Source organism: Schistocerca piceifrons, chromosome 3 (assembly GCF_021461385.2).
Source record: "Schistocerca piceifrons isolate TAMUIC-IGC-003096 chromosome 3, iqSchPice1.1, whole genome shotgun sequence".
In the NCBI taxonomy this organism is placed as follows: domain Eukaryota; kingdom Metazoa; phylum Arthropoda; class Insecta; order Orthoptera; family Acrididae; genus Schistocerca; species Schistocerca piceifrons.
This window is the reverse complement of record NC_060140.1, coordinates 251,540,669-251,563,190: the sequence shown is the minus strand read 5'-3', so window position 1 is coordinate 251,563,190 and position 22,522 is coordinate 251,540,669. Positions and strand designations below refer to the sequence as shown.

The 22,522-nt window shown below is 41.5% G+C and overlaps 1 pseudogene; it reads right to left on the bottom strand.

Annotated features, from left to right (window-relative positions):
* Positions 1 to 327: 327 nt before the first annotated feature.
* Positions 328 to 445, bottom strand: LOC124790651 (annotated as a pseudogene).
* Between the last annotated feature and the right edge of the window lie 22,077 nt (positions 446 to 22,522).

Sequence of the window (22,522 nt, the reverse complement as noted above, 5' to 3'; positions counted from 1 at the left end):
TAAATCACATCTTCTTCATGAGTGTGTATGATTGTGCAGAAGATGTTAGTCACATGTACTTCGGCTGTCAGCCACAGAAGTCATCAAGAAACTACGAAACTGGATCCCGTACAGGCCATGATGGCCCAGCGCCACCGACCGGCCGCCGTATCATCCTCAGCCCACAGGCGTCATTGGATGCGGATATGGGGGGGGGGGCGGGGGGGGGGGGGGCATGCGGTCAGCACACCGCTTTCCCAGCCGTATGTGAGTTTCCGAGACCGGAGACGCTACTTATCAATCAAGTAACTCCTCAGTTTGTCTCACAAGAGCTTAGTGCACCCCGCTTGCCAACAGCGCTCGGTAGAACGGATGGTCACCCATCCAAGTACTAGCCCAGCCCGACAGCGCTTAACTTCTGTGATCTGACGGGAACCGGTGTTACCACTGCGGCAAGGCTGTTGGCCTCTGTTAACAACAGGAGACATAAAAGTGTATAAGCTCCTATACGATTTTATAACAGAGGATCAAATAAGAATATAGGAAAAGAGAATTTTTTTTTTGCATTATAATACAGTAAAATGTTAATTTACTTAGATCGCTGACGTACGATCAGGTTCAACTGACATATATATATATATATATATATATATATATATATATATATATATATATATATATATATATATATATATAAGGTTGGTTGTGTGCGTGATATTAATAAACTTAAGTTTTCAGTAACTGAGTTTTTATCGAGAGAAAGTGAAGTTCAACGTATTGACGGTACGTTCCATTGATGTATGTATGAGGCGGCAGGGAGGGAATCGAAAAGTGGGTCGCGGTTTTAACGTTTCGCGGGAAATGCAGGTGACTGCCAGGGCTGGAAATGTTTCTGCTGGGCCGTCTGATAAGTGCGCTCGTAGCGCTAGAGTTTTCTGCGGGTCTGGAATTATATCGCGAGCGCTGCAGCGCGGCCAACGCTTTCCGCTTCCTCCTCGGCGGCCATTTCACAGCGCGAGTTCTGCCCGCCTCGCTGCCTCCCCTCCCTCTGTCTCTCCCCCTCTCCTCTTACTCCCTTGTTAGTCATGTCTAATGCAATGCGACAATAGCGGGCGGGATGAATTGTCCCGAGCGCTGACATTTACACGCCGCGTTTAACTGTTGCGGTGATAAACTCCCCCCTACTGTGGGCGCCGCCTCTAGTTTTAGAAAAAAGGGTGGAATGGGTGTACAGCTGTCGAGTGGTGAGAGTAGGGTATGAGGGGGGGGGGGGAGGGGGGACACAAAACCAGAGCGCGTACGCCGCCAGCCAGGCGGGCCTGTTAAATTGGAACAAGACTATCTGCTTGTCTGTCAGCCGCTCATTGTTGGCTTTCGCGCCAGGCCGCTGGCTGGTATACACCGCGCATGCGCGCTGCGTTGAGGCGACCGCCGCTCGTCTCTTGTTATCAGCCGGGGGAGAGAGCCGCTGGGCGCCCGCTTTGCAGGACTGCCAACGCCCTATTCGAAAATAGTTTGTGTAATTTCCTTTCTTGTTGGGGCCGGCAGGAAGTGAGCCTGCTCCGTGCTCGCAATATAGAAACGCCCCGTCCTCCGCGTCTCCCTCGTATCTCTTTCTCTCACTTTACATTTTCCTTCCCCCTTTCGTGGCGACTGTTCCAAGTCCGTTTTCTGCCCGCGCGTTCTCTCTGCCTCCCGCTGTACGTCTCGACGTGCATCACGCGCGCGCACGCGTCGTTGGCAGCAGTGGGCGGGGCGCAAGGGATCGGAGCACAGCTACTCAGAAGGGGGGCTGGTTGACGCAACGTTTTCTGTGTTGGTATTGGACCAGTCCCTACTGCATCTTCCTTGTATCGTTTCTAGATGAAGTTTACCTATACTGATATTTAAGATAATTCTCATTTATAGCCCCATTCCAGTTTTACATTTTTAATTAGATTAGATATTTCGATCACTCAGAATCATCTTCAGTTCTAATAACAAGTACAACTATTACCTTCTAATATTTTACAATAAGTAGGAAAAAAGAATTGTACTCAAATGTAGAATTTAGCTAAGCAGTTGCCCCAGCAACCTGCCTTGTCTGCTGATAACCACGTATCAGGCTACTGTGTTTCGCAAACTACGGTCAATGTTTTAAACAGGTATATGTTGGAAGTAGGAGAGAGAGGGGATACAGGGCAAGGGGAAGAATGATTGGGACAGGGGAAAGGAAGCAGGGAGGGGGTGGTGGGGATTTACGAGTTTAGCAAGAGTTCGCGAACATTATAAAACGTGTAATTACGTAAAAATTCCGATTAAAATATTAAAAGTGTATAACAGTTGGTAAGTAAATTGTAAGCGGCATAAACAGTAAAAGTATTTAATGGAAGGAGGGGTTACTGAGAGCAGGTAGGGAAGAATAGTAGCAAGGATGTTACGGATTTAACAAGAGAGGGTCTTGTACTAAAACTGCAGAACATCAATTACGTAAAAAATCTTCTGTTACGGTACTAGAATGGATGTGTAAAACTGTAAAAGAGGGTAAAATATTAGATTATAAAAGTAGAAATAAAGTAGCGGTAACTGAATTATTACTTTAGATATTAAAAGTGTGAAACTTTTATATTAGATATTACATATTTATTTTTATTTGTTTTAGATCTGAGGTGATCCCAAGTGATCGAAACATGTAATCTAATTAAAAAGGTGCAACTGAGACAAACAATAAATAAGAATTATCTTAGAAAGATATAGGCAGGGGCAGTAGTGACATTACGGCAATACTAGTTAAGCATAGATGCGTTTTCATCTACTGTTGTCACTTGCTGCCATCTTACACTATGAACGATCTGCCTTATACAGGGTGGTCCATTGATAGTGACCGGGCCAAATATCTCACGAAATAAGCATCAAAGGAAAAAACTACAAAGAACGAAACGTTCGCCGGATAGTTACGTTATTTAAGGAAACAGGCAGTGTTCAGCCACATGTGAAACGTCAACGACGACCTGCAACAAATGGTGATGCCCAAGTAGGTGTTTTAGCTGCTGTCGAAGCTAATTCGCACATCAGTAGCAGACAAATTGCGCGACAGTCGGGAATCTCAAAAACTTCGGTGTTGAGAATGCTTTGTCAACATCGATTGCACGCATACCGTATTTCTATGCACCAGGAATTGCATGGCGACGACTTTGAACCTCGTGTACAGTTCTGCCACTGGGCACAAGAGAAATTACGGGAAGATGACAGATTTTTTGGACGCGTTCTATTTAGCGACGAAGCGTCATTCACCAACAGCGGTAACGTAAACCGGCATAATATGCACTATTGGGCAAAGGAAAATCCACGATGGCTGCGACAAGTGGAATATCAGCGACCTTGGCGGGTTAATGTTTCGTGCGGCGTTATGGGAGGAAGGATATTTGGCCCCCATTTTATCGATGGCAATCTAAATGGTGCAAAGTATGCTGATTTCCTACGTAATGTTCTAACGATGTTACTGCAAGATGTTTCACTGCATGACACAATGGCGATGTACTTCCAACATGATGGATGTCTGGCACATGGCTCGCGTGCGGTTGAAGCGGTATTAATAGTATATTTCATGACAGGTGGATTAGTCGTCGAAGCACCATACCATGGCCCGCACGTTCACCGGATCTGACGTCCTCGGATTTCTTTCTGTGGGGACATTTGAAGGATATCTGCTATCGTGATCCACCGACAACGCCTGACAACATGCGTCAGCGCATTGTCAATGCATGTGCGAACATTACGGAAGGTGAACTACTCGCTGATGAGAGGAATGTCGTTACACGTATTGCCAAATGCACTGAGGTTGACGGACATAATTTTGAGCATTTATTGCATTAATATGGTATCTACAGGTAATCACGCTGTAACAGCACGCGTTCTCAGAAATGATAAGTTCACAAAGGTACATGTATCACATTGGAACAACCGAAATAAAATGTTCAAACGTACCTACGTTCTGTATTTTAATTTAAAAAACCTACCTGTTATCAACTGTTCGTCTAAAATTGTGAGCCATTATGTTTGTGACTATTACAGCTCCATCTATCACAAAGGGAAAAAAGTGGTCCAACTAAAACATTCATATTTCTTTATGTTCCACACGAATATATAATAGAAAATGGGGGTTCCTGTTTTTAAAAAAATGCAGTTGATATCCGTTTGACCTATGGCAGCGCCATCTAGCGGGCCAACAATAGCGCTTTAAGCTAGACAAGCTAGACAAGTTTCGTTCCTTGTAGTTATTTCGTTTGACGCTTATTTCGAGAGATATTTGGCTCTGTCAAGATCAATGGACCACCCTACATACTCCTACATACTATCCCTGCTATTCCCTTTCCCCACCGTCCCTTCATTGATAGGTTTCACTTTGACCTAATAACAAAGAAATGGATCCTTCAGCTCTTCAAGAGCTGTATGAGCACGTAACGAATTACAATGACATGGCGGAAGGTCCGAGTAATTTCCTTGCTGAAGCCTTGAAGAGAAGGGGACAATCAGAAGAACTTTAGGCCAGTGTATCATATCTAAAGTGTGCTATAAAGACTGATCTTAAATCGCATTTTTCCTGTAAATGAGGCCATATTTATATCTGAGCAAGCTAGATTTCGTCCTGGCAGAAGTTGAGCTGGATAACTCCAGAGTCTCAATCACTTCGTATAAGATGATTTCGAAGGAAGGAAGGACAGAAGATTAGAGTTTAACGGTTCGTCGACATTGTGATCATTAGAGTCGGAGCGCAAGCTCAGAATGTTCGAAGGACGTGGAAGGAAATAGACTGTACCCTCTGAAAGGAACTATCACGACATTTACCCGGAACGATTTAGAGAAAGCATGGAGAACGTTTATATAGACTGCCAGACGCGGATTTGAATCTTCATCTTCTCGAATGACGGTTTTGGAAGCTTTTAAGGTGACTGGAGTGGTATTTGTTGGCTATTAGCAGCGTACGACACCAATAACCATCGGCTACTGTTAACTAAGCTCTGCAACTTGACCAAGGACGTCAATGTAACCAGCCTCATCGCAATTCTACTGCAGAATCGTAGTTCCCACTTTCAGTTTCAAGGACATCGCAGCCGATGGAGATTACAGCAAAACGGTCTCTCTCAAGGAAGTGTACTGGCTCCAATACAGTAAAAGACATTTTTACAGACGTCCAACCTATGGCGTGCAATACCAGAAGATCCTTGTATGCTGATAATCTTGATCTTATTGCACAGAGCACGCACTTCGAATCACTTGAAAACACCTTCACTAATGCTCTTCAAGGTCTGTCAAAACACAACAGTGCAAACAAGCTTAAACAAAATCCATCTAACACCCAAGTGTGTGCTTTCCATTTGAAAAACCAGGAAGCCACTCGGAAATAAAAGATGCTCTGGTCATGGATTGAACTGGAACAATGTGGTACTCCAAAATTCCTGGGAATGACACTATACTGATCTCTCGCATACAAGAAGCGTTTCATGAACACCAAGCCGAAAGTTTCCTCAGGGACTAACCTCCTTAGAAAACTTTCTGGTTCACGGTGGGGCAGCCAAGAGGAAGCGTTGAGAACTGCTGCAATGGCACTGTGTTATTCCGCTGCAAAGTACTCCTGCCCTGTTTGATATACGTCAAGTCACGCCAAGCAGGTAGATGTAGCCCTCAACGACACATACAGACTTGCAACATGCTATTTAAAATGTACTCCAGCCGTGTGGTTTTAACGGCTGGTAGGAGTAACTCCACTTTATCCACGAAGAGAAATAGCTGAGAACAACAGATGGAATGGAAAAACCTATTTACTATGCGGGCATGAAATGCACGTGCGATCATTGAAATCGACGAACAGCTGTCTCAGAAAATCAGAGGTACTCACAACCAGGGACTGATAGCCAAAATACAACTGTTCAAAAATAATGGCCCCTTTGCCCCTAATTGCAAAAGAGTATCTAAAAGTCTGCCTATCACCTGATTACGAAGGTATCTGACATGAAGTCCTTAAATAGATTGAGATCGGAAGTGCGCAGATCCAGGGTCAATGTGGCAAGGTGGGGCTGAGACAAAGAAGACAATTTGTAATGGGACCGTGGAGAAGATAACACAATTCAACATCTTCTGCAGCGTCCGCTGTGTTCAAACTCCTGCACGGAATATGCAACAGAATTGGCCAAGTTCTGATCAAATTTAATGTAAAGTAATGTTTGTTAACTGTGTAGATCTGCATATATTTGAAACTGGAATAGTAATAAGCTGTGATCCATGTCGTAACATGTGCCTAACAATTCTCTTACATTCATTACATCTTTATTAGGATTTTTTTTTAATCATTGGCTCGTTGCAGGGCGTATTGATTCCTTTCTTGATCAGTCTATGCGAACCTCAACAATCTTCTGGAATGCCACATTTCAGAAGCTCCCAATCGTTTTTATACTTCATTACGTAGTGCCCTACAGATGTATAAAAAACACATTTATATATATATATCTGCTATACTAGCTGAGTCCAAGAACAAAAACTGAAAAATTGTAAACTCCTTTTTTGTTGCTGTTGTCCGCTTGTGGAACAAGCTACCATGCGCTTCGTGCACATTTAACAAGAAGTTGGAGCATTTCATTTCGTCAACGTCATAGCTTTTCTCTAAGAAACTCAAACACATGGGCATTTCGTCTCTGTCAAACAGCAAAGCAAAGCTTCCACTTCCTCCCAGCCCCGCTTCTTTTCTTTTCCTTTCTTTCAATCAGTCACGCCACCTCCTCTGCCATTCTCTTCATTACCTGTGCCCTGTCACGTTGGCCGCTGCCTATAGTTGGAGTTACAAATGATGACGGTCGAGTGTAGGCTCGTTCTGCGCAACTACGTCACGCATTTTCCGACAACCAATGACCGTTCAGTAGTGTCCTGAGTGCTCTGCTATGAGTGCCGTACGCATTGCGAGCATTAAACGAGTTCAGAGCGAGTTATTTAGTGAATTTTTATTTCACCTGTTGCGAGTTGTCATGGGTAATGGTACTGGTAAGCGACCAACTCTACACAGGCAAGTTATACTCATAACCTGCAGGATGTACGCTTCCTTCAAGCGCAAAGCATTGTATGAGCGCACCGCAACTATGTCTCGAAACCGGCAACAATGGAAACCCCATCCGTTTCTCGACGAACCGCTATCGTTGGTGGGTCGTACTATAGCCAAGGGATACAAGCGCATCACTCGTGACGTCACGAGTGGCGCCGCTAACTGCCACATGTTTTGTGAACCAGGCAACTTGTGGCGCCACTTTTTAATAACTGCTCGCTTCTCATCGGAAAATAGGCAGTTGAGAGAACGACGTCGTACGGAGAACTACTTCTCCTCACTCTTTTATTCAAAAAGAATACCCGAAAGGATAGGAAAATGATGTAGATTACTTATGTTACTCGATTGACCAGATATGCTATACACTATTTGACGATCTAAGTGGGGACGACACCATATTTTTCATTTATCTTCGAATGTTGAACTTTTCTTTTTTTGGTTGCTTCGCTACATAAAAGAAGGCAAAACAGGGATCTAAATAGAACTAAACAAGTGTTTTCCAGCAGATGACAGCTATTTTTATACCAAGGTGGTAAAATCAGTGTAAAGATCACCTATATCTCTTTACAGACGAATGGAAAAACTAGTAGAAGCCAACCTCGGGGAAGATCAGTTTGGATTCCGTAGAAACACTGGAACATGTGAGGCAATACTGACCTTACGACTTATCTTAGAAGGAAGATTAAGGAAAGGCAAACCTACGTTTCTAGCATTTGTAGACTTAGAGAAAGCTTTTGACAATGTTGACTGTAATACTCTCTTTCAAATTCTAAAGGTGGCAGGGGTAAAATACAGGGAGCGAAAGGCTATTTACAATTTGTACAGAAACCAGATGGCAGTTATAAGAGTCGAGGGACATGAAAGGGAAGCAGTGGTTGGGAAGGGAGTAAGACAGGGTTGTAGCCTCTCCCCGATGTTGTTCAATCTGTATATTGAGCAAGCAGTAAAGGAAACAAAAGAAAAATTCGGAGTAGATATTAAAATTCATGGAGAAGAAATAAAAACTTTGAGGTTCGCCGATGACATTGTAATTCTGTCAGAGACAGCAAAGGACTTGGAAGAGCAGTTGAATGGAATGGACAGTGTCTTGAAAGGAGGATATAAGATGAACATCAACAAAAGCAAAACAAGGATAATGGAATGTAGTCTAATTAATTCGGGTGATGCTGAGGGAATTAGATTAGGAAATGAGGCACTTAAAGTAGTAAAGGAGTTTTGCTATTTGGGGAGCAAAATAACTGATGATGGTCGAAGTAGAGAGGATATAAAATGTAGGCTGGCAATGGCAAGGAAAGCGTTTCTGAAGAAGAGAAATTTGTTAACATCCAGTATAGATTTAAGTGTCAGGAAGTCATTTCTAAAAGTATTCGTATGGAGTGTAGCCATGTATGGAAGTGAAACATGGACGATAAATAGTTTGGACAAGAAGAGAATAGAAGCTTTCGAAATGTGGTGCTACAGAAGAATGCTGAAGATTAGATGGGTAGATCACATAACTAATGAGGAAGTATTGAATAGGATTGGGGAGAAGAGAAGTTTGTGGCACAACTTGACCAGAAGAAGGGATCGGTTGATAGGACATGTTCTGAGGCATCAAGGGATCACCAATTTAGTATTGGAGGGCAGCGGGGAGGGTAAAAATCGTAGAGGGAGACCAAGAGATGAATACACTAAGCAGATTCAGAAGGATGTAGGTTGCAGTAGGTACTGGGAGATGAAAAAGCTTGCACAGGATAGAGTAGCATGGAGAGCTGCATCAAACCAGTCTCAGGACTGAAGACCACAACAACAACAACAACATATCTCTTGAAACCAGCCTCCTCTGTGAGCATTATCTGTGTTGTGAAAAGTGGATCTTCACCACATCTTTAGAACAGACACTGGCAGAACTGAATTCTAACAGGCTAGTCCTGTTGATGAAGGGGTGGACAAGCTGTACATGATGTGGGCGTAGCATACAGGATCGCCAAAGATGACTAAGATGCTAAAACACTGTCAGTTTTCATAACGAACATATTTATTGCGTGACGTAAATCCACCCACAGTTGAAGAAGCAAGGCATCGGTGCCGATATTCACTTAATGTATGGGAACTATCTACGAAAGACTAACAGGACTTTACATATTACCAAAGATGTTGACTGGTGCGTAGAATCGTCAGTTCTCATTAAACGATTTGCCTGTCTTGTTGAGGATGTACCATTCCAACAACGCCGGTTGGAGTGGCCGAGCGGTTCTAGGCGCTACAGTCTGGAGCCGAACGACCGCTACGGTCCCAGGTTCGAATCCTGCCTCGGGCATGGATGTGTGTGATGTCCTTAGGTTAGTTAGGTTTAAGTAGTTCTAAGTTCTAGGGGACTGATGACCTCAGAAGTTAAGTCGCATAGCGCTCAGAGCCATTTGAACCAAGCCATTCCAACAACGGTTTGAGGTGTCGTTCATGTATGATGGAGCAGCGGCCGCTTTTCTCCAAAATGTACGAGAACACCTCACACACGCATTTAACGGGCAATAGATTGGTCGGGAGAGCCCAGTACATTGGTCATTTCTTTTCCCCGATCTTAATCCCTTCGATTTTTATTGTAGGGACACTTGAAATCTTCGGCGGATACAAGCTCCATTAATGACGTATAAACACTACAGGAATCCGTGAGCAGTACCTATCAGATCATTTGTGGGCAACCTGGAGTTTTTCAGGGTCTGCGTGGTCCCCTAAGGAGTCTGACAGAAGCATGACTTGCTGTGATTGGAGACCACGTTGAGCACCTCTTTCAAGTGCAGGTCGTATGTAATAGCAACCAGGTTACATTATAATATCTGTACAATGTGTTCTTATTTAGGTGCTGCATTCTGTAGATCGTTCGAAACAGCAAAGAGCTTGCTGTAGAAGAGATGTGTTTCACAGCAGCGAAGATGAACAAATGCTCAGAGCTGTTAACGTATGCGTTTCAGAGCCAATGTTTCGTACATTTTTTGTTTTGATCTGTATTACGTCTTCTCAAAATGCGAAATATTTTTTTATTGACACACTGTGTGACTATCACCCGCTCAATTTCATTCAGCACCTAACTCCAACTCCTTTCACTTTCAGTGACGACTGCTATGTCATAGCGTAGCATATCATTTCGATTTTATGTCCGCGACAAACAATTTCCACATCCAAATTAACCCTTCCTTTAGGTCTCTCATTGCCTCTTCAACATACAAATTAAATGTCAGTTGCCAGAATGAACAACTTTGTCTTTTGGTCTCTTTCACAATTCCGAATTTTCTGAATACTTCATTCCGCTTTACATAAGGCCTAAGGGTGGATTACATTTTATTCCATTTAAAAATATGAGAAATCTTCTCCAAATGTGCGAATGAAAAGCAAGCTGCATTATTTATCCTAAATTTTCCCCTTGTTATTAACCGCAGTTCCAATCAAGAAGATTGATATAAGTATCTAAATCCGTTTTATATTTTTCATTACACGTCTCGCTGTACCAGCCAATGTCCCTGAGTTGCATGTGTTAAATACCGTTGCTGTCTTTTATTATTTCACGAATTAATGCAACCTTTGCGTGGTCATTTCGAAAGGTTCTTTTTATTATTATAGCTTCATTTCCTGTCTATAGGGTTTTGTTCGATCTTTCTGTTTCGAAAGCTGCTTCGTAAATCTAAGCAAGCAAGATTCGTAGAACTTCGAAAATAAAGATTCGTAAAAACAAAGCAGCTAAAGAAATTCTTCCGTCCATTAAAATTAGTCTTCCGTACACACTCTCCGGACCGACTTAAACTTCGGTAAATTTATTAAAAGTTACGGTGATCACTTTTGAAATAATAAACAGGTTATTTATTTTTTTCCACGTGTCTTGTTTTCATTTGAGTATCCGTTAGATATGTGACTGTACCCACATCAGACCAGTGAGACTGATTAGAGGTGGCCATTGCAGCTTCTGTCCGGGACAGCTAATGGCGACCATCCCGCCTCTCTTCAGTTTCTAGCGCAGCGACCAGAGCGCGTGCCAGCAGATCTTCCTCTGCCTCTACAGAAGTCTCGTAAATTAAACTTTGCACACGATCTTACAAGAAATAGCCTGACATAGTACACGTCATCCTGTCAACGGTATGAAATACCGGGACAAGCAACTCTGAGACTTTTCCCTTCCCCTTAACAGACGTGAACGCATTACATACCTATGTTTCTATATTTTTGACCAACCCTGTATGTCCCCAGCGCACACGTATTCAACAAGTTCCTGTCTGACAGAAATCAATAAATCGGGAATCCTAATTAGGCCAAAAGGGAATTATAAACATTCATCATTAGCCATTCTTTCTATAAATTATCTAAATATCTACGAGTACATTCTACGACCGAAAAGTTATAGGCCATAAACAAACAGCAAGATGCTGATGTACGAAATGCTAATAACCGTTGGGAAATGCAGCCATATGTTGATACCGTGAGGAAAAAGTGCTTGAAGTCGCCAGAAGTTGACGTCTTCGATTGATGAGCTATTTATTCCTTTTTCTATGACATACAGTATCACTGAACACACTCCATCTGCATCTAATCAATAACGGTGAACGAATGGTCGTTCCTACTTCTAACGATTAGTTGATTTTAGAATTTACGGTAACAAAGAGACTGCACCAGAGAATGGTCTGGAAACTTTCATTTGCGGCTACGTATTGTCAAACAGTTTTTTTATGAAACTTCCTGGCAGATTAAAACTGTGTGCCGGACTGAGACACGAACTCGGGACCTTTGCCTTTCGCGGGTAAGTGCTCTACCATTTGAGCTACCCAAGCACGGCTCACACCCCGTCCTCACAGCTTTATTTCTGCCACTATCTCCTATCAAAATGGCTCTGAGCACTATGGGACTTAACATCTGTGGTCATCAGTCCCCTAGAACTTAAAACTACTTAAACCTAACTAACCTAAGGGCATCACACACATCCACGCCCGAGGCAGGATTCGAACCTGCGACCGTAGCAGTCCCGCGGTTCCGGACCGAGCGCCTGAACCGCTAGACCACCGCGGCCGGCTCCTATCAAAAGCATTGCATACAAAATAGATAAAAACAGGAAAAACAGATTAAATGTATAAAATTAACACATACACAGGAAATACAGACACAATGTGAGACAATTAAAGACACACAATAACAGTTACATATAACCAGATTACAAACACCAAATATAGTCAGACCTAAAACTAGCAGCCTCAACGGCATTCTCCCTGGCCTGTAACAGGTGCTCCAGCGTGCAGGAAACTTGACTCTGGGGACACTTGTACAGGTGCTGGGTGGTTTGTTCGACTCCACATTTGCATAAAATTCATTGGTGCCCAGAGTAGATCCATATGGCAATATCATCCTTTATTCGACCCACCCCACCATTTGCTCCATTGAGGGACTTCCAGATTTTGGATTGTAGATTTTCGCCTGGGAGGAAGAGCCTCTGAACGTGGGATCCATCGTGCGATATCTGTATTTCTAGTTGTCCACACGTTTTATAATGCCATTAACGGTGATGCACTGTCACTAGTTTTTAGAAGGCTTTTTTAAAATATTTTTTTCGTCTTTATAATATACATATGCAAACCACCACTTTACATGATTAGTGGGTCGTAGGATGTTACAATGTCATTATTGTTAGCAGCTAATTACAGCTATTACAAGTGAGCTACAGTACAGTTTTACAATGGGCAATTTCTCTTCTATTAGTACTCTTACTTAGTTCTAATGGCTACTTATGACTAAACCTCTACTGCCTGCAGCGTCACAGCTGTGTCAGTGATATGTATAAACCCACTGCGCCGCCTTGGCCACCGAGCTAACCCCGATGAGCGTGCCCCTGATACTAGGCAGGCCATGGATAACTTAAATCGTCAGGTTCTTATTTGTATTTCCTATTTGTAAGTCCTACTAACTAAGATCCTATCCAACGTAAAGTCCGGTGCATGTCTCACTTCGGTTTGTTGTACCCTATCCTCCTACCCACGTGGCGGACTCCAACTGTATTGTGAGTCGACCTATCCACGGGCAGGCGGCACTGGACCAGGGTACTGGGACACATTTAGTTATTTGCTACGATTCCCGATTTTGCCTCAGATATTCTGTTCAAACTTTCCGTGGTACCTCGTTGGCTAGGTAGTTCAGAGTTCGAAATGTCTCCTCACGTCTTAGTAGGGAGTATGTGTCATCGTTGGGTAGTTGAAGTCGTAACGCGGCAGCTACATAATTGAAAACGGGGCACGTAGAAGGCTTTTCCTTGATTTCAACCTACTTAGGGGAGGCTGGTGTTCATGCAACAGGTGAGCAGCATATAGTTTCACTTTGCGCCTTTGTGTTCGCGGCAACTTCCCGTCTTATACCTCGTGTGGTTGTCCCCGACAGGCTGTAGAGTTCGTAGGTACATATTGCTCTCAAGCAACCTGATGTTATTCTACATGTCTCGTTTAGAGCAACATCCACGTGACTGGCGTGAACAGAACTATATCAAAAAGGCAGGCGTATTCAGCGGCAGTGTAACGTGATGAAAGTGCCGATGTTCTGAGTACTGTCGTTTGGGCACCCCGTCCGCTACTTGTGACCTTTCTGATGATGTTATTGCGGGCGGATACTTTTTGTTTTGTGTTCAGGCAGTGTCAGCGCACGATCCTGCGTGATCACCAGATATTTTGGTTTATGACAGTGTTCCAGCTCCATGCCATCCCATACAACTTTCAATTTATTGTTGGCGTCTTTCTTTCGTAGAGAAAAGCGCATACTTGATTTTTAAGCGAATTCGGCTTCGGGTAGTTAATTTGGTATAATGCTATGAGAGTATGAATTCCATTTGTTAGATACTTCTCTATTGTTTCGAAGTGTTTGGCTTTAGATATTGAAACCTTCCCGTCGAATAAATAAAAGAAATAATGATTGAACTTAATGCTTTTAGACGATAACCTTCCCGTCTACAATAAAATGGTTGAACTTACTTTCCGTCTAATGAGAGAAAGAAAGATAATTGAGCTTTTTGTGCCTTGCGGCTTTCCTGTCTGGACTTGCTTTTGACAACGTGTCTGATCTCATAGTCTTTAGTGTACACAATGTTGTACGCCTTGTGCCTTCATTTGTAACAGTATTAATGTGACTGATCAAAAGAAGATTATTTCGACGAGAACACACAAGCTTACGCCGTGGCGCTTAGCGCTGGTTCTCTATGCAGTGAATCTGAAAACATACATATTTATTTTCCTTACCTTTTATTTTACTGGGTCGCCTCTGGATAACATCATCTGACTGCATGTCTGAATATACTCACTCTCTTCTATTGCTGATAATTATTTGGGTTGGCATTCATTTACTAGGACTGCAAACATGCGAGCTAACATTGTACTTATTATTCATTTGCTTTTTTTATTGAATTACTGGTGCAAAATTTAATGTCATTGTTCAGGGTGTATACGTGGACAAGGAAAAAAAATTCCCAGATTTTTCCCGGATTTCCCGGTTGAAAATAGACTTTCTACGTGTTAAGTTACAGTATACTCTTCCTTGGCACTGTAAAACTCATCAATTCTTTGAATGTTTATGGTTTTATATACCGACGTACAATTTACCGGCACTTTAGAAAACAAAACTAAGGGGGGGGGGGGGACGTTTTGAAAGACCTGTGATGTGCAGCAACATGTACGTTGCATATTTCCCTATTACGAAGGTATAAATTTGAATTCCACCAAACACCGTCTGTCACTTTCCGAAGCATTGTAATCGAGATAGGGATGCGCTTTTGTAAGCCAGTCATAGCTCATTTCACGTGATCTCGTCAGCTGGTGACAGCATAGGACACGTGATGTAGTCTGCCAATAGCAAGATAACTCTTAAGTAGCGCGAACACACAAATAAGAAAAGTTAATGGTTTAAATTAATATACATAGCATTCACATATAATATTGGTTTCGAAGATTAATAAGCTGGAAGAGAAGCGAAGCTTCCACATATAATGTTGATTTTTTTGCGCATGCTACACTTTAAGATACATCACACAAATGTGCCAGTGAAATTTTTAGTAACGACGTAAATGTCTGATCTTCTGGGCCCGAAATTCTTCTAAATGGTCTTCCTCAAAGAGTTGATTTTTAAATGAGAGTCAAACGCTTTGTGATTTAAGTAATTCATCGTACATTCTCGCACCAAGTTCATCTTGCGCAAAAGGAAATTTGGTTTGAATGTAACACTTTTCAAACCACCATTCGCAATATTTTCCTGCGACCTGTTAGAAATAGATTCGTTTCTGCAGTTGGAAGAGAGCGCCAGATTATAGGCGTCACCGCGCTTACGCAGCTACGATGACGCAGGAAGCCCATATGATCGTACGTGTAAAACATTATGTCATAAAAGAAACAAGACATCAGAGGATGCTTCAAAAGAGCATCGGAATTTCGTAAACCATACTAAAATGCATAATTCGGCTTAAAATTCGGATTCATATGTCCTAATTCGTATGTAAATTTTCTTGGAGTACCAGTACTGTATTATCTCATGTTTGGTTTTTTACTATGGTATAATGCCATACGTGCACTTGAAATGCAGCGAACAGTAGAAACTAGCCAATAGTGTGAGATTAAAAACTTCGTTTCAAATAAAGCAGAAAAGTTTAATCAAAGCCAAATCTCTTTAGCAAACCAACAAAAATATCTTCCTTGTTCTGCGAGGCGATTAATGCTTGACTGTCAGGAAGGTGGAAATAAAATCTAAAACTAATGACATATTTCAGCCTTTCGTAATTATGCGTACGTATTTTAATTGATTTGATAACTCCCGGCCGCAGAAATCCGTTTGTTATCGTTTAGCGTGAGAGCAATAAACGAAGAGGAAACAACAAAAACACTGAACATAAACACAGGTCTCGTGGAGACGACCGTCTCCCCACCACATCTCAGACTGCTCTGGGCATCAGCGCCAGATTTACTATATTTCCGACCCGGGGCAATATTAAATAGTGGCGCCCAGCCAAACTTCTGTAACCAGAAGCGAAAGAAGGTGCCACTAATACGTGACTCAACTCCACATGCGCAAGAGCCCGCCCGAAAATGCTCCAACGAATCTAAACAGTTGTCACGTCACGCTCATCGGAGGCAATTTGTTGTTATGGAGCACTGCATTGTCTTCCTAAGGCCTTTGACACACTTTGCTGTTGGCAGACGCTTGTATGATCACTATGTTTTGTTGTTGTATATGACGCATTTCTTTTGCAACTTAAGTTTTATTTTCTTTTTTTTTCTCTCGTTCATGTTTTGTTGCTGCAGTATTTTTCTGCAATAACGGGATACAGTAATATCCTTTGTTAGAGTATTGGTTCTGACCAGTCAAAATCACGAAAATTTAACTGAAAACTAAAACAATGAAAAATTGCCGGAATTCTAAACAATTCCCGGTTTTTTCCCGATTTTCTCCCGGGTGAAAAAATCCCCGGGATTTTCCCGATTCGTATTCACCCTGTTATTACATAAAATAATTGAGAAAACTCAACAAAAGTTCAGTCTTGTGGTTACTGGGTTCAATGAAAAATAATACGATACTGACTGAGATGTACTGATCTTTTCTGAAAATGATTGAATATAAATTTTTAACTCTTTATAATGACTCAATTTATAAAACTTTAGTTTGGGAATCGTTTACATACAAAAGATTAAAAATGCAACAACGAACTTGCAATATGCAGTTAGCGCTTAAACACCAATTATAAAATTACAGTATTCTTCAAGTAATATATAGCTGGTGGTGAACAGGCACACCGCTCTGTCTCTACACACAGCTTCACTCCACAAAGGTTGACTCAAGAGTGTTCTGTCGACAATGCTCCGCGCTTCTCGCTGCGCTCCCTATGTATCAATGCGCGGACTCTCCCGCCAACAAAGAGCTTCGTGCGGGTACTTCACTGTCACCATCGATACGCAACGAACTTAAATAAATTTTACAAAACATTTTTCTTACTCACTATAATTGTTATTTACATATTTCTTAGCTGATAAATATTTTTGATCAGTTTATCACTTTGATTTATTTATGTTTTCGGCTGGTTGATTTTCTGTTGACATATTTCAACATGAGCGCCAGATCGTCAGTATAGATGGAGCTTTTTGTGTTAAGAGGTTGTGGCTGATCGTTACCGTAGATGTTAAACAAGGTTGGTGCTAGGACACCAGCTTTGGGAGACCGCTCCTTTGTATTCTCCAGCTAATTTTCTTGTCGTCTATTTCGATATAAAATCAGCGGTTCTGAAGAAGAATTCTTATGAAGTTCGTAAAGCCGTAACCTCTCGTTAATTGATATAGTTCGTGCAACATAATACTGTGCTGCGCAGTATTATGCAAGCTGCAGAGAGATCCCATAACCAAACCCTACCCAAAACTACCCTCGATTTCTGCGTCAGATTGAGGATTCGTGCTGTAAAATTTTTATTTGGTCTCAATCCAGCTTGTTGTGGGATCATTCGCGGCTCGTTGATAAGGCTAAGGCGATTAAGAAACATCCTTTCGATGATTTTATAGAGATGGCTCAAAAGAGACATAGGGCGGAAGTTCTTGGCACCGCAAGCTGGCTTGCCGGATTTCAGTATGGTGATGATCTTTGTCCCTCTCCAGATTTTAATAATCTGCTGTTGCGTTAGTTATTACAGAATTGCAGTAGCCATCCCACAGTCACAGGCCCAAAATGCTTTATGTGCTCCACCAATAAATCGTCAAGACCTGGCGCGTTCCCTGATTTACTTTTTAATAGCAGCTTTCACTTCTTCCAAAGTAAACTTATTTCTGGGTATTACCGGGTTATCCCTATTTTTTTTCTTTCTTCCTTCAGTTTTCCAAGCACCGAGTGGGCGACTTAATTTAGGTTAAGGTTGGATCTTAAATTTGGGTATATTATGATCATTACTGAGTTCTGTAAGCAAGTGCTGAGCTTTCCTTCTACTCGTAAAGAAGTCAGTGCTCTCTACCGTTTCAGTCCATCGATTTTGTTTGGCTTTCGCCAATTCCTGGGATTGTGTCCGACCTGATTTTACTGTATCTGTACTGGACGGGTCTTGATCAAACTGTCTAAAGCATCCCATCAGTTGTCAGCAACCACCCCTCAATATAATTGTCATGCAGTTTACGGTGATAGATTTTTTACTAGAGTTAAAGGTACAGAAATGTTATTACAGAAAAAACATATCCGGATAGAAACAATAAAGTACATTGGTTGAGGTTTAGCTGCTTCAAAGCTGAATGTTGGTATGAGCTTAAAAAGGTGATATGAATGAAATCATACCATGAAGTAATAACATGAAATTGAAACATGATGAATGTTTGACTTTACTTTCCTCTGGCCACTGGTAGTAATTCTGTGGGGTCATGCAACAGGTGCGTCAAGAAACATGAGCAGAAGGTTAAGTTGCCCCGTCCAGCTGCAGTGACAGCAGGTACTTGAATGATGAGGTTTGTGCGGCAGATTTTTGTCTTATAAAGGAAGTTCTATGCGGACAAAAAAGCAGCCTGTAAAGGTATTCAGTCATTTTGTTCATGTACTATCTGAAACCTGTTGACTGATATTGATGAGAGCACGTAAGACAGGGGATATGAACAAAAAAGGCAGAATGCATCTGATTACTTTCAGATTACATCTAGCCACGTCAGTTATAAGATCTGAGGGCTCGATTAATATCAGTTAGCAGTCTCTACAAACACAAAATATCACAGAAAAGGAAGACGGAACGTCAGAACAGACAAACACAAAATTTGGGGGTCGACCGATTTGTGAAGTAAGATGTGGTCAAATAAGTCATAGTCCTATATTTTATAATGACAATTTTTCTGCATAATGCAGTACCTATGATTACAAATTAAGGACGCGCGAATCATGTCGGAAGTATGTGTGTGTTTTACCCGTCATGTGAATTTTTTTGAAAATAAATGTAAGAAAGCACTATTATTACAAAATTTCTTATAAAATTTTATGGATCTTATATGAGACTAGCACATCGTAATTAAGTCTTTCTTCTCATTAAAAGTGACCGCAAATGATCACCATCAATTTTCAGAAAATTATGAAACTCTTGAAGCATAAAAAATAGTAGTTATGAAATCTTACAGTTAAAGAAAACTTAATCAATTTTCGAGTTTCAATTACCTTTCTTAATTGGATTGAAGAGGAGAAACCATAATCTTCCTCCTTCCTTTATTTTTAAATCTTTAAAGTTGTTTTCTATTGAAATAAATTGTTCAATATATGATCCTAATTTTATTGTTTTACAACCGTTTGTCAAGTACAAAGCAGACCAGTATTTAGTTGCATTTAGATAGTAACGATTCAGCAGACAGAAAGTGTCGTATAATAATGTTGGTTCGAAGGAACCAAGGAGTTTTTTATCTACATAATCGGAAAGATTTTTCTTACTGTTCCTGTGCTGAATGCGAGATGTGTCTTGTGTCTATCTGTTGAGAGTAAATGATTGTGGCGTCTGTGTTGTATCACTTTTATGTTGTAATATGATGAGAAAGGTGACAGGATGAAGACCGGTGCCAGCACATACTGGCAGTGAAAATGGTTTCATCAGGGTTCGAAGTGAATGTCAACTAAGAGAGCGCCCCTGAACGTGCGTTATTCACCTTGGTTACGTAAGCAGTTTTACTATGTTAAGGATTGTGGAGTTGCACTACTTACCTGTTTTTATCATACACGATTTAGACCTCAATCACTGCTGCTACTTCAGTGACCACATCCTACTACCATCAGAAAAACACCGAATTCTTTCCTGTTTCCACCTAGCGTCTTTTAGTCACTAGATTTTAAGACGCCCTTGTCATATGACGTTGAAGAAACAAAGGTATGCTTAACATTAGTCGGCTGTGGTTATTGAGGTCACGAAGTGAATCGCATATGGTAATGCATGAAACGTAGAAAGAGACAGTTATTACATTGAATATAGTACGTCAAGGCTACCAAGAAATACTATATTTCTTCTTAATATTATCTATTTTCCATAAGTTCCGAAAATACCTCGAAATAACATTACAAAATGACATTAAGATTTATTATTATATTAGTTTGGAACATAACTTCCTTTCCTTGGCACACTTCAACCCTGATCGCAGAGGGTATAGAACAACATCATTGTTATGTCGTGAACCTCCATCACATTCCGCTGAATCGAATCAGCGTCTTCAAAACGTGCTCTACTGATGCGAGAGCCGAGTTTGAGGAAGAGCATCAAGTCTGCTCGGAAATATGGGAGATGTTCGTGGACTGCTATCCCTCTTTGGTATAAAAATTGACTCACTATAACACTACTGGGAGCGAAAAAACCATTTGAGGTACTGATAAGGGCCCAAACCTCAGAAATAAATTCTTGAGAAATTATAAGTTTGCGAAAATCAAATTTGTAGACAAATCAACAGTCTCACAGGGCTGACCTGTTTTTAACCTAGTCTCAACATCTTATGTTCCTTTGAAAAAATAGTGTTCCTACTTTGTTATGAAATATTAATTAATATTTAAAATTATATTTATTATTAAATGTCAATTCACGAAGTTCTATATACTGGCTAGTGACGTAGTGTCTTTAAAGACTTGTAAAGTTTTTAATTAATATAAAACTGGAACCAGAACATAAAGAATAGATACTCCCACAATTATGACCTATTCCAATACTTAGCAGTCCTAGTTATTTTATTAAGCAAATTCTAGGGCTTGAGGTCAAGATGAAACTATCGATACGTATTTCCGATTGCGAACTACTACTACCATGTACATCACGTGAACACTACATTGTGTTGCCAACCTTAGATAATAATTGAACAGCCCAGAGTAACAAAATTATGCTTGCTGCTTTGGGCCCATACGGAAATTAATATCCGAGAAATCAGAGAGACAGTTTTTCGTGAATGTTCATATTTGCAGTGTGGGCCTACATATACAGATAAAGCTGGTTCACCATAAGGTCAACAGATGTCAGGATCAAGCACACAAACTAAAGACTCCAAACTGATGTTGATGTGCCTTGTCGCTTGTTCTTTCAGACATGTCCGAATGAACAGACACCACCCATTCACATAACTGATTCGCCTCGATGACCCATGAGTACACCACCTTTAAACAGATGCACAATTACGTTCGACCTCCTGAAGGAATCTCAAAGTAGCGAGCATGAAGGACATGGAGGGGAACTACAGATAGGTGACGGTAGCTGGGAGTGTGGATCGGCCGAAAGGCGTGTCGAGGTAGTCCGCGCATTTTAAATACACCCTCTGTCTGGATGGCGCAGTGGTTAGTGCAACTGCCTAGTAAGCAGGAGGTCTTGGGTTCGAGACCCCGTTCATCACACACTTTAACTCGTTGCTGCTGATTCCTCATAAAGTCCTGATGCAGCTAACATCAATAATTCCTTTCTTTTCCTTTCCTTTTTCCACCTTCACCTCCAGTTTACGTAATCAGTCCGTTATGGTTCTCAGCGCCTCGTTTGTTTTTCGTGAAACAGTTCAATCTCGGAGCTTTCGGAGCCTGCAGTGCACGTGCCTGGTCACTATCTTTGGAGTATCACACACAGTGAGTTCACGAAGGCTATTTCAAATACGTATATGTCTTCGTAATTAAGAGAACCCTTTTGTGGAGTCAGTCGTCTTTCTATCCATTGTCTAGAAGCGTTTGTGTACAGGACCGACTAGTGTTGTTTATCTGTCTTTGTAGTCAATGCAGGTGCTGAACGCTATTGAAAGGTGTCAGTGGAGCACCATGTGTACAAAATACATCTGTTCCACAATACCTTCTCGCAGAAGACATACTAAGATTTAAATTTGATTTCTTAAGACTGATCTGACATCTCAAAAATTGGTCATACTGCATCAGTCTAAAAATCGCGTGTTCCACATTTGAAACAGCGACAAGCAAGTTCTGGCTCACGTAATTCTCCATGTCTTAGGCACGTGCGATCGTCGCCTAAATGTTGGAATATTTCACCATCACTTTTTCTACAAGCTCTGAACAGGTTTATTGAAACTAAGTTCGGCCTTGGAACCACGTATTCTTAGTGTGTGTAAATATACGATTTCACATATCTTAAGTCGATGGGACTTTAGTTCTGTTTCATAATATTACGTATCCTTTAAAAAGGGTAAGGGATTCCTTTGAATTCGTATTTGCATCATACGCCAGCGGACGGTAACACAAAAATCTCCCTTGGCTTCGAACGGAAGCTGTAGCAATAGGTAACGAATTTCCCAAGCGCCCTCCCAGGAATCTGTCGCGAGTTATCCCAGACGCCAAGAATGCTTGAATTAACCAAAACAGGCAGGAATGTGGCCACAAGAAAAACCTTCCAATTCAGTACTCTGGTCCGCAGCTGTGTTCTGCCGGCAAAGGATCATAAATACAGTCCAGGTAGCCAAATATGGTCTCAGGTTTTTTCGTGGTAGTTGTTCTTCAGGTAGGTACAATCATTTTCCACACAAACCGTCCATT